The sequence below is a fragment of the Nelumbo nucifera genome, chromosome 2 (genome assembly GCF_055504915.1).
Source record: "Nelumbo nucifera cultivar China Antique chromosome 2, China Antique-T2T, whole genome shotgun sequence".
Lineage (NCBI taxonomy): Eukaryota > Viridiplantae > Streptophyta > Magnoliopsida > Proteales > Nelumbonaceae > Nelumbo > Nelumbo nucifera.
Window position 1 is genome coordinate 70,928,086 of NC_142650.1, and position 15,859 is coordinate 70,943,944.

A 15,859-nucleotide genomic window follows, 5' to 3' on the forward strand; every position below is an offset into this window, starting at 1 on the left:
TACGGGGTTCAGACTCGACCGACCCGGGAGCTTCGGGCTCACCCGAGGTGGGAGCCTCGCGCTCAACCGGCCTGGGAACTTTGGAGCTGAATGTGCATTCGGCTATGAAATCTGCTAAGGTTTGGGCCTTAATGGTAGTTCACGGCTTGTACTGGAGGTCGTACTCGTTGAGCTCATTGGCCCACTTCATCAACCGACCGGAGACCTCGGGCTTAAGCAATACTTGCCTCAGAGGTTTGTCGGTAAGGATGATAATAGTATGAGCTTGGAAGTACGGGCGGAGCTTCCGAGCTGCAACTATCAAGGCGTATGCTAGCTTTTCCATCTCCAGGTATCTCGTTTCTTCTCCCTGCATTACTTTTCTAACATAATAGATGGGTCGTTGGACCCGATCTACTTCCTTTATTAGTACCGAATTGACCACCTTGTCGCTCGCCGAGAGGTAGAGTTCTAAAACATCACCCTCATCGGGTCAGGTTAAGGTCAGCACGCTAGTAAGGTATTCCTTGAGCTCGTCGAACGCGAGCTGGCAATCTTGGGTCCATTCGAACCCTTTGCTCTTTATTGCCTTAAAGAACGGCAGACAGCGGTCCGCCGATTTAGACATGAAACGGCTTAGGGCGGCTATGCGGCCATTCAACCTCTGAACCTCCTTCAGCTTCCGGGGTGGTCTCATGTCTAAGATGGCCTTAACCTTCTCTGGGTTGGCTTCAATGCCGTGCCGGTTAACGATGTATCCTAGGAACTTACTCAAGATTACACCGAACACACACTTGTTTGGATTCAATCTCATATTAAACTTATGCAAAATTTCAAAAACAGAATGCAAGTCTTGTATTAATTCATGTGAGAATTGAGTTTTGAAGACCATGTCATCTACATAGCATTCTACCTTTCTACCGATTAACGGCACAAACAACTTATTTACAAACCTTTGAAAGGTTGCCCCTGCGTTTTTCAACCCGAAGGGCATAACCTTGTAACAGTATAGGCCGAACTCCGTGATGAAGGCAGTCTTTTCTTCGTTTGCCGGGTCCATCTTGATCTGGTTATAGCCCGAATAGGCGTTCAAGAAACATAGCAACTCATGCCCTGAGGTCGCGTCCACCAAACGGTCGATTCGGGGGAGCGGGAAGCAGTCTTTCGGGCAAGCCCGGTTCAGGTCGGTGTAGTCGACGCACATGCGCCACTTGCCGTTGGCCTTCTTTACCAGGATGGGGTTGGCTACCCAGCTCGGGTATTGGACTTCTCTTATGAAGTCCGTTGCGAGGAGCTTCTCGACTTCCTCGTCGACCGCTTTCCATCGTTCCGGGGCTAGGTTGCGTTTCTTCTATCTAACGGGCTTAACTACAGGATCAGTGTTCAGCTTGTGAGTTATGAGTTCGAGGTCTATACCGGGCATTTCTACCGCGGACCATGCAAAAATATCAAAATTTTGAAGTAAAAAGCTTACCAGTTCGGATCATAGGGGCTTCTGAACGAAAGCGCCGATCTGAAGCATCCGAGCTGGGTCTGCTGTCGAGGTCGGGACCGCGACTGTTTCTTCCGTGGGCGTGGCTCGTTCTTCGCCTTGCTCCGTGGGTCATTCCAGTTCAAGGTCATCGGCCACCTTGGTTTTCCCCTTTAGGGCGGCAACGTAGCACTTGCGGGACTCGAGCAGGTTGCCCCGCGCTACTCCCACACCGAAGTCTGTTGGGAACTTCATAGCCAAGTGTTCGAAGTCTTTACAGGTACTGTTATTTTCCCAAGGGGCCAGACTTTTCTCCGCTGAAGACTACCAAAGGAGTGTCTGCGGGCTTCAGGTCGCTTCTCTGCAACTGGAGCTGGTCAAACGCAGCTTTGAAGAGCATGTCGGCCAAGCTGCCTGAGTCGACTAGTATGTGCCTGACCTCAAAATCGTTGATTCTTAGCTTTATTACGAGCGCGTCGTCATGGGGGTAATGGACCCCTCGCGCATCATCTTTTGTGAAGAAAATTGGCTCTTCCATTCTCGGCCGCTTTGGGGGGTTCTGCTCCTCCCGGGTGACCTCACGAACCGACGTCCGAGCTGCCGCTGAAGTGCAACCCGCAACAGTTGAACCTCCCACTATCATGTGGATGGTCCCCCAAACTGGCCTCTCCTCTGGAGGCTGCCTCTATGGTTGTTCGGCCGTCCTGCTACTGGACTCGGGAGTGTCTTTACCGTGCTCCCCTTGCCGACATGTTCTATTACTTATTATTATTATTATTATTATTATTATTATTATTATTATTATTATTATTATTATTATTATTATTATTATTATTATTTTGTACAAAGTTTCTCAAATATCCGCGACGGATGAGCTCCTTTATCTCGTCGCGGAGGTTTTTACATCTCTCGGTACTGTGACCGTCGTCTTTGTGAAAACTGCAATACAGACTCGTATTTCTTTCATTGGGATTCCCCCTCAGATGGGGTGGCCACTTCACGTACGGGGCGTCCTTGATCGCCATCAGGATTTCGGCCCGCTTTGCGATCAGTGGGGTGTAATCAGCTCAGTCCAGTGCAGGAGCTTGGAACAATTGACCCGGCTTTGTACCCCGAGCTGTTTCCTTTTTTCTTCGGGTGTCCTCTTGACTGGAAGGCTCTCCTTCTCTCTTTCTTTTTTCGGGTGTGCCCTCGCCCTTCTGGTTGATCTCCTCTTCAGTGGCTATGAACTTATCTGCAAGTTTCAGAAACTCGGTTATGGTCGCGGGTTGGTTGACGACCATGTGCCACGTGAACTCTTTGTGCTTCACGCCCTTCTTGGCTGCTGCAAGGCGTACGGCGGTGTCCAGGCGTGGTATCTGCATACAAGCGTCATTGAACCGCTTGATATAGCTTCGGATGGACTCTCCCTCTCTTTGTGCTACGACGAAGATGCTTTCTTCAGTTCGTGGGCACCATTTGCTGGTGACAAAGTGGGATGTGAAGGCTTGTGTGAACTGCGCCCAACTTCTTATCGACCCGGGTGCCAAGTTTCGGTACCACGTGCGGGCTGCTCCCCTTAACGTAGTGGAGAAGGCCATGCACATGCACGACTTGCTGGCTCGTGCCAGGTGCATCTGTGACTGAAAGGCATCTACATGATCATTCGGGTCGATCGACCCGTCATACTTGTCAAGAGGGGGGAGCTTGAAATCCTTGGGCATCGGGACTGCCAAGAGTTCAGAAGACAGGGGGGATAGAACCGAGAGGAGGGGAGCCTTGGCTTCGGCCGAGCCTACCTCTTCTTTGCCCATGTGCTCCAGCAAATTGCGGGTGACAGGTCGACAAGCTCGGCGGCGGCATCTCTGCTTCTTGATGGGCTCGGCGTTCATGCTACTCACCTCTGCGCTGTCCAGAATGGTTTGCGCCGAGAGTAGCCCAGTCTGCTGGTGATGGCTACGGACAGAAGGGGCCTGCTTGGAGTATGTTGCCAGGATCTTGAACCGGTTTTCAAGGATCGGGGTTCCAAACTTCGACTGTCAAGGCGACGTAGACCAGCCGAGCCGGGGTCCTCCCGACCTGTCCGCCCGCAGCGAGATCGGGGTAGCCGGTCTCTCCTGTCTGCCGTGGGGGGAGGCCTGGTTTTTTGGGAGATTTTGGAGGGCCTCTCCTCGGCCGGAGTGCTTGCTCTGGTGGCGAGATTTGGCTTGCTGCGAGGCTAGGCGTTGAGGCGGGAGTTGAGGCTGCTGAAGCTGAGGTTGGGGCAGCTGGGGGAACTGCTGCTGATACTGGTACTGGGAGACCTGGTGCAGTACATGCTGTTGATAGAGCTGAAGTTGTTGGAGTTGTTGCATTTGAGCCTGCATGGCCCTCATGCACTGCATCAGGTCCTCCAGATGGTTCGGGCTGACCGCTGGGGGCACGACCGAAGGTTTGGTGAATGTCGTTCCGACTGTAGCAGGGAGTGGAGCGACGACGGGTGCCATTGTGAGGGGCACATTCAAGCTGGGGATTCCGTCCACTGAGAGGGGGACGGTGAACTGTCCGATACAGACAGTAGGAAGCTGGGGTTGTTCCCTGGAGTTATCCATTTTCGTGCTTCGTCCGACATTGCTAGAGGAAGCCATGAGCGTTGGATTGTTTCAAGGAAGAAGAAGGAACTGAAAGAGTTTAGAGAGAAAGGCCTTTTGAAGCGATTCCCACAGACGATGCCAAATGATGTAGCGCGATCCGGGCACTCCTAGCTGAATGCTGACTGGCTCCTTGTTGGCAACGAACGACACCTAAGAAGATGGAAGGAAGGATTCCCGGGGATTTACCCGGTGGGAATACTCCGATGCTTAAGTTAGTACTGTGTGTGGGAAGTAAAGAGAAAATGAAGGCTAAGAGTGGAGGTCGCGCTTTATCACTATATTCGAGTGATTAGAGGTTTTTTTCCAGAAGAAGTTTCTCCTCTGCCCTGAGGGCTTTTATTGGGGCGCTTTTGTGAGATCGGGCATAACCGCCACTGGGCCCCTGCCATAGCCGTTACCTGCCAGGGCTGCGCATGTGTCCGTTGTGACGTACTCCTTGCCCGGGTAAGTGACACGTCTCCAAAGTGACAGGCACGCCTCCGCCTGCTAGGAGACGTGGGTGCAGACTGTCGAAAGGACAGGGACTGCGCCGTCAGTAAGGGACGTGGCGCAGTCTGATTGGTACAGCCTGTTGGATAGAAGCTTCCTGAGGAATGCTCGTGCGGCCCATTCGCGAGCTACTTTGCAGCGAGCTCGGAATACTTCAGGAGTGCCCTTAGTAGAATTGGTCATCGGGATGACTTGTCTGCTTTGGAGGTAGCTCGGGGAACCCGGAGCTCGCGTCATGGCAAGCTCCTCCTTTTGCGCGCTACGATATAGCGAGCTGCTTTATGGGCCCGTTACTTAGTTGTACTGGACCACAATGCTGAGCTATCGCTTACGTCGAGTCAGTGTCCACGTGTCGCCATTTCATAGGTCGGGTCAAATCATCCTTCATCAAAAACCGAAATTGAACCGAACCGAACCGAACCAAGTTATCTAGAAAAATATATGTTAAATATAGATATTTTAATTTTAAATAATATATATATATATATATGAAAAAATATATTCTGAAATATATCAAATATATATTTCCAGAAATTAGAAAATATATATTTCGATATATTTGTATATATGTTTTGGTTTTAAATATATTTCCAGAAAATATATTCTAAAATATTATATATACTATTAGCACTTTGAGTTCTTGTGCATTGTGCAAGTTTGGAGTTGGTCGAAACTCAAACCAACTCATACTAACTAAATCGGTTTTACTTAATAGAAGATCGGTCTCGATTTAATCTATAGGTAACCTAACTTGGTCATATCAGCTAAAAAAACACTAATAAACCGACCCAACATGACCTGTAAACAACCATAAAGAATAGAAGGCAGTACTAACCCATCTTTCCTTTTGCCGTTGAGATTATCAGACTCTGTGGGAATTGCATTTCTTTCGGCATTTATGACAACCACTGATGCTCTCTCATATCATTAAGGCTCCATTTTGAAGGAATACAAATAGAGAGGAAAACGTTATATTTTGTATTATTTTGTATAGATTTGTATTTATACTCTTTCCAAATTAAGGTTTTAAAGTCTTGAAAATAACAGCTGCATTGTGTGTGGTAAAAGCCCTGTTGCTGATGTGACACGACTCACACCGGAAGAATTGCCCCGTCGCCAACTGATGTGACTCCCGTGTGTACTAAGCCACCAGTTTAAATCTGCGCCCCACCCGCTCTCGCCCCACAAATGCTTCACACGCCTGTAGCCTGCCATCTGTCCCTTCACACGACTTCCGCTTGTAGCGCGTGCGGGGCTAACGGGCGTCCGTTAGCCCCTCCCGTTACCCCCCAAAACTCTATCATTCGAAATCTCAAAATCCTATCTCGAGTTCGTGCAGCTGGTCCCCTGATATTTTCACACATTTTTTATTTTCGTTTTCCAGAAATCAAAGAAACCGGCGGCAGAGTTCTCTTCTCCTTCTCCGGCACCGGCAGGTACCTTAATATGGGAGCAAATGTCCACCCGCTCTCTGATTTGGATTGCTTTTTTCGGTCCTAGTCGAGGTAGCTTAGGAAGTTGGGAGATGGTGAGCTCTTTAGCAGGTCTATTCATCTTAAAGCTCCATCCCAACACGTAATTGGAAGTAGAAAAGGAGCCCGTCGATGATGAGAAGCCAACGTACATGGAATCCTCCATGAAAGGAGAAAGATTGCGAGAATAGGAAAGAAGGGGGATATGGAGTTTAGAAACATCAATTGGAGCCAACGTTACATTCATCTGTCCTTCTACGCCATTGTATTCTATCCATACTTGAATTGGTTTCCCACTTACGAGGCTTAGATTCTTACGGTTATCACTTTGATCGATAGCATACGATACTTGGGCAAAAGAAACAGACGTCAAGCCGTTAATATCGATACCGACATGGTCGTCATTGATATCTGAGAACTCACTGTTCTTGATGGTGTCGAGCTCTACTACAACAACATGATTGGACAGATTACCGTTGTTGGATTTCATTGAAGATGCCTAAATACTGGGTCGGTCGAGCTCCGGGTAGCGCTCTTGAAGGTGTGATCACGAAAGCAATTCCATGACCATAGTAGTAGGGGGGGGGGGGGGGGGGGGCTGGAATTCAAATTCTGCATCGTGTGTATCCGTGCTTCTCCATAAAAATTTTAGAACTTGGGAGGATCCTAAATACAAAAGTGGTAGAGAATGTGAAAACATTGCCGTCCGGTAGATTCTTGAAGTGGAGCGGATAGGGATAGAAGGCATGGCCCAACTGTCGTTTAGATTGATTCGTTAGCATCAAGAGCCCATTGGGTATGATCTGTGCTTCGCCATCCAGGCTAACTTTGGCACCTCGAAATCCATTATAGATAAAGCCGGTATCTTCCAAGGCCGCCGAGGACACGAGTAGAAAAACAAACAGGCACAGTAGCAGTGGTAACACGACCTTCAGAAACATTGTCCAGAGATCTTGTCTGAGAACGTTTTCTCGTATTATCTCCTATCCAAGATCTTGTTTACTTTCTTCTATGGTAGAGATTCAACGGATTCCTCAGGAGCGTAAGAACCAGCTTTTCACTTCTTCGATCGGAATCCACTCAGGCAGCGTCCAGCGATGCAGTAGCACCTGCTCGTAAAACCCAACTATGCTGGAAAAACTTACAACCAATCAATCGGTATCATCTCTTTCCAGCATCATAGATTTTTCCATCAAATCTACTTTCTTCTCCTTGATCAATATTACAGGCCGGGAGTCCCCAGTTGATGCATCCATTTCCACCTTCCACGTTAAATTATTCAACTATATCGATCTTATCATTAACCACCTTTTTCTGCTTCACCGTTTGATCTTATCATTAACCACCCCAGTTGATGCCCACCCGCTCTCTGATTTCTGTAAAATGAAAATATCAGAAAAAAGAGAAAAAAGAAGAAATGTGTGAAAAAGGTGAGTTGGAAAGTACCTGCCGGTGCCAGAGAAGGAGAAGAAAACTCTGCCGTCGGTTTCTCTAATTTCTGGAAAACGAAAATATCAGAAAAAAAAAGAAAAAATAAAAAATGTGTAAAAAAGGTGAGCTGGAGAGTACCCGCTGATTGTCGTTGTAGATCGCCGGTGCCGGAGAAGGACAAGAGAACTCTGGGGAGCTGGGGAAGAGAACTCGAGGTCAAGGGACCAGCTGCACGAACTCGAATAGGGTTTTGAGATTTCGAATGATATGTTTTGAGAGTTTTGGGGGGTAACGGGAGGGGCAAACGGACGTCCCTCTAACCCCGCACGCGCTACAAGCGAAAGCCTTGTGAAGGGACAGATGGCACACTACGGGCGTGTGGGGCATTTGTGGGGCGAGAGCGGGTGGGGCGCAGATTTGAACTCCCAAGACACAAGGGAAATGCTGTTCCTCTATCGATTTGAACTCCTAATCCAAGCAAGCTGGTGGAGGCCGTGTAATCTAGGGCTACCGGGGACGGTTTATTTGAAGCCCTACGTGATATCTGAATAACGGATCGAACGAACCAGGATGAGTGACTAAGACTGACAAGTGTCGGACTGTGAGACGTGGTGTCCAATGACGCCGTGTGTAGCATTGCTCGCATGTGTTTGGGCGAACAAGCACCGCCTCCACCCCTGTCTCCAAGGACTGAGGACGCCGGGGCTAAGGAAGAAAGGGGTTCTCTCCTTGGGTCCGTTTGGTTCACAGTTACAATCGGAATCGGAGTCCTTCAGAATTCGAATCAAAATGGTCCATTCCTATGGGTTCAGATAAGAATGGGAATGGGTTTTGGAATCAGCAGGAATGGATTTCATTCCCAAGGAATGGGTTGGTAATGGCCATTCCCTCAAATGGGGAATGCCATTCCAGCGGGTCCGGATGAGCTGAACACAACAATTTTTTATGCGGCTGGTCACCCAATCGTGTTGTAACAGGTAAGCACCTCACTTTTAGTCCACTTTTAATGTTTGAACTTTGGGGATAGTGTCAAGTTAGTACCCAAACTTTTAAAAAGTGTCAAATTGGGTTAAAATCGTTAATGAATGTTATGTATCATGTAGAAAGACAAAAATGTCCATCATCTATCATCTAATTTTCTTATGATTGGTATCTAATCTCTAACCAGTAACCACCTCCGATATCAAACTGGTTATGGATTCAGGTATTAACATCAACAATGGAAATACAAAAATGAACAAATAATTTTTATTGATAGAAATCACTAATAGTGTTGATAAAAGAATCCTAATGCAGGAGAGTAGGTGCCAGTAGTGGAGGTGGTGAAGGAATGGTCATTGGTGGTATCTCAAGGGCATCAAGCGGAGGAGGGGGATGTCGCCACTGAAGAGAGGTCTGGCCAAGAGAAGCATTTGAAGTAGAGGCCCAGCTTTCATAACCGTCTATAAAAGCTTCTCCTTCTCCGACAATGGCCTATCTTGTTCTAATTGTACTGGTGTACATTTTCTTAGATACAGCATCAGATTCCTCCTCCCTTGCATACAAAGATCCCCCGGTTACCCGGTGGCCGTGTCAACAAAAGAGATATCATAGATATTTGAAATTCTCCTTTTAATTATAGAAACAACATTCTAGAGATTAGCAGAGAAAGTAGGGAACACCCTTTTCCCCTTCCCTGTTTTACAATTGATTGGTTGGTTCCTGACTTTATAGTTGTCTTTTTTCCCATCAATGCCAGGGTCAGAATTTTTAGGCCCAAAGTACAGTTGGAGTAGGTGCTAACTCGAAATTGATGCTAATTCATGGGTGGACATTGATGTATAGAGTAGGAATATTTGACATTTTGAATGTTTATAGATTGCAGTGGAATTCAGAAATCTGCATTGAACTTGTTCATACTTTTCCGTATTACAAATTATAATTTAATTGTAATTGGATTTTTCCTATTGGTGTGTTATTTACATTTTTATTGGATATGTTTTTGCTGTGTTTGGATCTCCTAAATTCTCGTTTTCATTTACTATAAAAAAAATAGTATTAAGGGTGCCCTCAAGATGGCAAGTTACAATAAAAGTTCAACCTATTATCAATGTAGGAATATTATTATTATGTTCCTTCCCAAAATAGCTAAACCCCCAACTCTTTAGTATTCATTCCTATTATTATTAGGGAGACATATAGGTACGAGTAATATTTGCAATAATAAATGATTAACAAAGCTTGGTCCAACGTGAATAAGACCATATATACTACCATGGGTTATTTCCAAGCAAATTGCAAAGATTCCACTTTTCCTATTGAGGTTGTATTTGTATAAGAAGTTAAGAAATTGCAAGTGGACCCAACAAAAGCATTGGACTACATTGTGCCCAAAATGCCGTGGCAGCTATAAGCAAAGAAATATGAGAGCAAATTATACTAGGGTTATGTAAATAGTTTAAAATGATTACTTGACATTCGATGGGTATGGTTGGAGCATTTAACAAACTAATGTTTGTTTGTTCCACACTATTTTCACATAAGCTTGATTTCTATAATGCAAAATTGTTAATACCAATATTAAAAATAATTGCAAATATTAAAAAAAGTAGTACATTAATTAAAAAATATGCATGTATAGGATGTTGGTCAAGACGCTCATCCATAGATGGTTTCTTCTTTCTCTTTGTCTTCTTTGCCTTTTTTGCTATAGCTTTTTCTAAAGCACTTAATGGCTTCTTTGAGGAATTGACATTTCTCACTTTATGTTTAACTCCTTTTAACAACCTTTGATGCCTCTCCTTTAACATAACTGCCACTTTTTCTACTATCATCCTTACAAGTGTCATCAAGCTGTATACAGTAGAGATAATTGATAGACTATTAGTGTGTGTGGTTCCAGCCTCACACTTTATTTTTTACTATTTATTTCTTTATATTGCAGTTATGGTAGTTGGGCTGGTTGGGCCATATTTGTTTTCTTTTGTTATTTATGTAGGGGTATTAGAGTGACTATACTTATTGTAAAGTTATAAATATAAATAAGATTTAATGGGGCGGAAAGAATAATCTAAACTACACCCTTTCTCTTCTTTCTTCTCTCTTCTTCTTCTCTTCGAACCTAGGTTGACTTTTCTTCTTCTTCTTTCTAAATTACATCAGAAAACATATATTTTTTTTTATTATTTTATTCAAGTTGGTATCAGAAGCAAGGCAAATAAAGATTAGGGTTCTCATATGAGCCTGATCTGGTTAGCTACATGAAAACTCTTTAGAACTGGATTTATTGCAGTAGTGCCTAGTTCTTGGAGGTTGTTGGAGTTTTGGAGAATGCCCAAGGAATTGAAGGATTCTTGGAGATTGCCTGGTGACCGGGAAGAATCAAAGAAACCAGGTTCAACCAAGGTTAGGGTTTCAATTTGAGGTGGCGACCAGCGTTCTTCTGAGAAAGGTGCAATCTTTAGCAAGGTTAATCTTGGTTTGAAGTAGTTTAATCCTCTCTATAAGTAGCGAATGATAAACCCTAGTATTCCCTGTTGTTTTCTACCTTTTAAACCCTATAATCAATTTTTTGGGGACTCAAAGACTGATATTTTTTTTTCTTTTTTTTTATTGTTGATGAACTGGGGAGTTGATAATTGATTGTGGATGCTTTCTTGGAAAGTGATTATCGGCTGAGACTGAATTCTTGATGATTGTTCCTAGCTGTTAATAAATTATGGGTTAGTTTGTCTTTCAATTTCGTAGGGTTTCAACATAAAAGAAGTTCCTTTTTTGGGTTATTTTCTTGAAAGCTTGACCGGTTAGTGCTCTACATAGAATGGAGAAGGTTGGAAGTGAGTTACATTAAATACTCAAGGGGAAGGATTTTTAGGGACTAGTAGTATGAGTGGAAACTCTTTTCAGGTTACCACCGTTAGGTTTGATGGAACCAATTATTTGGAATGGGCTCAATCGGCAATGATAGCCATTGGAGGTAGAGGTAAATTAGGTTATGTAACTGGAGATACAAAGAAACCAGCCAAGGATGACATATCACATCCCAAATGGGTTCAAAAGAACTATTTTGTGATGACTTAGCTATGCAACTCTATGCAGCCTCACATCATCCGAAACTACTTATGGACAAAAACAACCAAGGAGATTTGGGATAACATGAAGAGACATGCTCCCAACCTCTTAATGTAGCTAAAGCTTATGAGCTGAAGTGTGAAGTGAATAATCTCAAGTAAGGGAGAAGCCAGTCTTAGTGTACTTTGCTACTCTGAAATCCCTATGGCATGAAATTGATCACTTGGAAAATATTGAGTGGAAAAGTCAAAGGCATGTAGCAACATATAGAAAGTTGATTGAAACAAATAGAGTGTTTAAGTTCTTAATTGGTCTGAACTTAGATTTTGACATTGTAGAACAACAACTTCGTACTAAGGAGAGTGTGACGTTATCTCAAGTCTACTCAATGGTTCATAGTGAAGAGAGTAAGATAAAGGTTATGTTACCATTTCAGCCTATAGAATTAGCCTTAACAGCAACAAAACCTAAGGTTGGAGGGGAGAAGGAAAGGGAAATAAAGAAGGAAAATAAAAGTGACATTTTTGTGATCATTGCAAGAAGCCAAAACATACTAGGGACACTTTTTGGAAGTTGCATTCCTACTTGATACCAGTGAAACTCAGAAACAAGAAGAGAAGTGCTAATGTGGCAGTTATTACAAACATTGCATTCACTTCCAGCACAAGGACCACATCCTTAGATGCCTTAACTGCTGTCTGGGCTGCCTTGACACAATTAGAGAATGAAGTTGGTATTTCTGGGTCATCATCTTAGCCTTCAGCTACTATTTCTGCTAATCCTCTTTCAGTCTTTGCTCACTCAGGTACAAGAGCTATAACATATCATACTTCAGTCCCAAGTAACATTAGACCCTTTGGGTATTAGATTCAGGTGCTTCTGACCATATGACCACTTTATCCACCTTGTTTACCACCTATTGATTATCCTCTGGTAGAAACAAAGTATCTATTGCTGATGGCTCCCTTATACCTATTTCTGTCAAGGGAGACATCGATTGTTTGATGCCATCTCCCTGTCCTCAGTTTTGCATGTCCTTAAGCTTAGTGCTATCTTGCTTTCAGTTAGTAGTGTTACTAAGAATTGTTCAGTGACCTTTTTCCCTGATCGTTGTGTTTTTCAGGATTTGGAAACGAATATGGTGATTGGGATTAGTCATGAGACAAATAAAGTTTACCTGCTTGAGCATCCATAGGAGAAGGAGAGTGAAGTTGAGAGATTGTTTGTTTCTCAATCTTTGGGCCATATTATGCTTTGGCATAGCCGATTAGGTCATTTGTCTTTTTGGTCTTTAAAGAGTCTATTTCCAACTTTGTTTGAGTCAGTCCAAGTGTTTAGTTTGAGGTGTGAAAGCTATGAATTTGCAAAACATTGTAAATCAACTTATTCTTTGAGCAATAAAAGAAACAATCTTCCTTTTGAAATTGTGGATACAGATGTTTGGGAGCCATATCATATTCCTACTATGGGGGGGTACAAATACTTGTTATTTGTTGATGATTATACCCATTTCTCATGGGTATACCTTATGCACTCTTGAGAGAAGGTCCCCTCTCTAACCCAGGTTTCCATCAGATGGTACTGACCCAATTTGAAATCATGACCAAAACTCTCAGATTTGGTAATGCCAAGGGTTACTTTACAAAACCCTTGGCATCATATCTCCTAGATCATGGAGTCATTCATTAGAGCACTTGTCCCCATACACCTTAGCAGAATGGGGTTGCTGAGAGAAAAAAATAGACATTATCTTGGAGGTAGCTAGAAGCATCATGCTCAACTCTAATGTTCCCATACGCTTCTGGGGGATGCAATCCATACAGTTGTTTACCTTATTAACAGAATTGCTTCACGGGTTTTAGACATGAAAACACCTTTCAACCCTTTGTATCCAAACAAGGACTTATTCATTATTCCCCTTAAAACTTTTGGGTTTACTTGTTTTGTTCAAATCCTTGGACCTCATCACTCCAAATTTGATCCCAAAGCTGTTAAATGTATTTTCTTTGGGTATGTACAAAATCAAAAGGGGTATTATTGTTATAAGCCTATTTCAGGGAGGCGTTTTGTGTCCATGGATGTCACATTTTTTGAGGATATGCCCTACTATCATAGGGCTTCTCCTCAGGGGGAGACTAGTGAGGAAGGGATTTCAGCCCTAGAAGTTCCATTACCAATTCCAGTTATTGAGGGGGGGGGGTCATGAAGTGGGTTGTCAGAAGTGCAGGGAGTTGAGAGTGTATCACAAATAGTGGTGGAGGCAGGTTGATTCCCATCTTCAATAGTCCAGGCCGATTCCAACACCTTCTACAACTTCAGATCTAGGCACTACTCCTAGTGTTGAGCCCACTGTTGCAGACACTTTGCCTAACACTGTTGAGCCTCAACCTCTTCCTCCAGATGACCTTGATCTCTTAATTGCAATTCGTAAAGGGGAGCGCCATTGTACTTCATCTATTGCTCATTGTATCTTCTAGTTCCTTTCTTATGATTGTCTCTTAAAATCCTATAGATCTTTCCTAGCATTTATTGCTACTATTCCTATACCCAGAATAGTGCAAGAAGCTCTTTTGATACCTAAGTGGAAGTAAGCAATAAAAATAGAGATGGATGCTTTCGTTAAGAACAATAAATGGGAACTAGTTGACTAGCCTGAGAGGAAGAAACCACTTGGATGCAAATGGGTGTTTACAGTGAAATATAATGCTGATGGTTCTGTAGAGAGATATAAGGCCAGATTGGTTGCAAAGGGATTCACACAAACTTATGGCATAGACTATATGGAAACCTTTGCACCAATTTCCAAGATGAACACTATCAAAGTCCTACTATCTATTGCTGCAAACTTGTCATGGCCAGTATTTTAGATGGATGTCAAGAATGCATTTCTTAATGGAGACTTGCAAGATGAGGTGTACATGGAGTCTGGTTTTACAGTACAAAAGCAAGAAATAAAGTTTGTCTGTTGAAGAAGGCTTTATATGGGCTGAAGCAATCTCCAAGAGCTTGGTTTGATAGGTTTAGACTAACTTTGGAAAATTTTGGTTACATGCAGGCTCAGTCAAATTATACTCTCTTCTTTAAGAAGACAGACTCTTCATTGACCTTACTTGCTATTTATGTGGATAACATTGTGGTAACGAGAAGTGATATTAGTGAGATTGACTCCCTTAAGTAGCATCTTTACAAAGAATTTGAAGTGAAAAGGACTTGGGGGAATTGTGTTATTTCCTAGGAATTGAGGTAACTTAATCTAAGCATGGAATTTTTATCTCTCAAAGAAAGTATGTCCTTGACTTATTTGAAGAAACTGGAAAGTTAAGAGTAAAGCCTACTGACACACCCATTGAGTTGAACCATAAAATAAGTGCAGAAGGTGGAGAACTTCTTAAAGATAGGGCTATGTATCAAAGGTTGGTTGAGAATCTTCTTTATCTTTGCTTAACACGACCAGATATTTCATATGCTATTAGTGTTGTTAATCAATACATGCCTTCTCCTAGGACCACTCACCTTGTGGTGGAAAGGATACTTGCTTACTTAAAGAGATGTCCAGGGAGAGGCATACTCTTTAGGAATAATGGTCACATGAAGATAGAGGTATGCAAATGTTGATTGGGCTGGATGCATTGATGACAGAAGATCTACCTTTGGGTATTATGCATTTGTAGGGGGGAAACCTTGTTTCTTGGAGAAACAAGAAACAAAATGTTGTTGCTCGCTCCAATGCTAAAGTTGAATACAGGTCCATGGCCAATGATAGGGTTATTTACGGGTCAGTTTATTGGTGTTTTTCCAATCGACCCGACCTGGTTAGTTTACCTAGAAATGAAACCGAAACCAACCCTGTACTAAGTAAAACCGACCTGGTCGATTTGAGTCGGTTTCGGTTTTGTGAATGATTCTCTCGGTGTGAACGATAAAGGATTCAAGTCTAAGAAGCGAAGGCTGGATGCTTGGAAAACATTATTTCTATGGAGAATGTTGAAAGATGAAATTGTGTTCTATAATAGGGGTGTTTTTGTATGTCTTTCTTATTTTATTATATTTTTATTTACTATCCAAAAAAAAAAAACATTTTTGATTTTGTATTTATATGTAGAATAGGTAATAGAGCTTTTCATTTTGTAGCTCAAAAACTTAAATTGAGTTGTAGAATAGGTAATATTACAGGTTTATTTATCCATAAAAAAAGTTGCTAAAATGTCAAATCACTTATTGTTGTTGAGAAATATATGAGTGGATTGTAATTACATGCAAAATGCTGTATATATGCTATAGACAGTATACAAGTAGGAGAAATGTTCTCGATCTATGGTTATAGTGTCTTATCTATAATATGTGTATAGCATTTG

At 43.0% G+C, this 15,859-nt stretch overlaps 1 long non-coding RNA gene across 1 annotated transcript; it reads right to left on the minus strand.

Annotated features, from left to right (window-relative positions):
• Positions 1–5,567: 5,567 nt before the first annotated feature.
• Positions 5,568–8,417, minus strand: LOC104604188 (uncharacterized). The gene is made up of 3 exons (XR_016083024.1): positions 7,593–8,417; positions 7,470–7,521; positions 5,568–7,399 (listed from the first exon to the last, which is right to left on the minus strand). It is a non-coding gene; the product is annotated as an uncharacterized LOC104604188 (long non-coding RNA).
• Between the last annotated feature and the right edge of the window lie 7,442 nt (positions 8,418–15,859).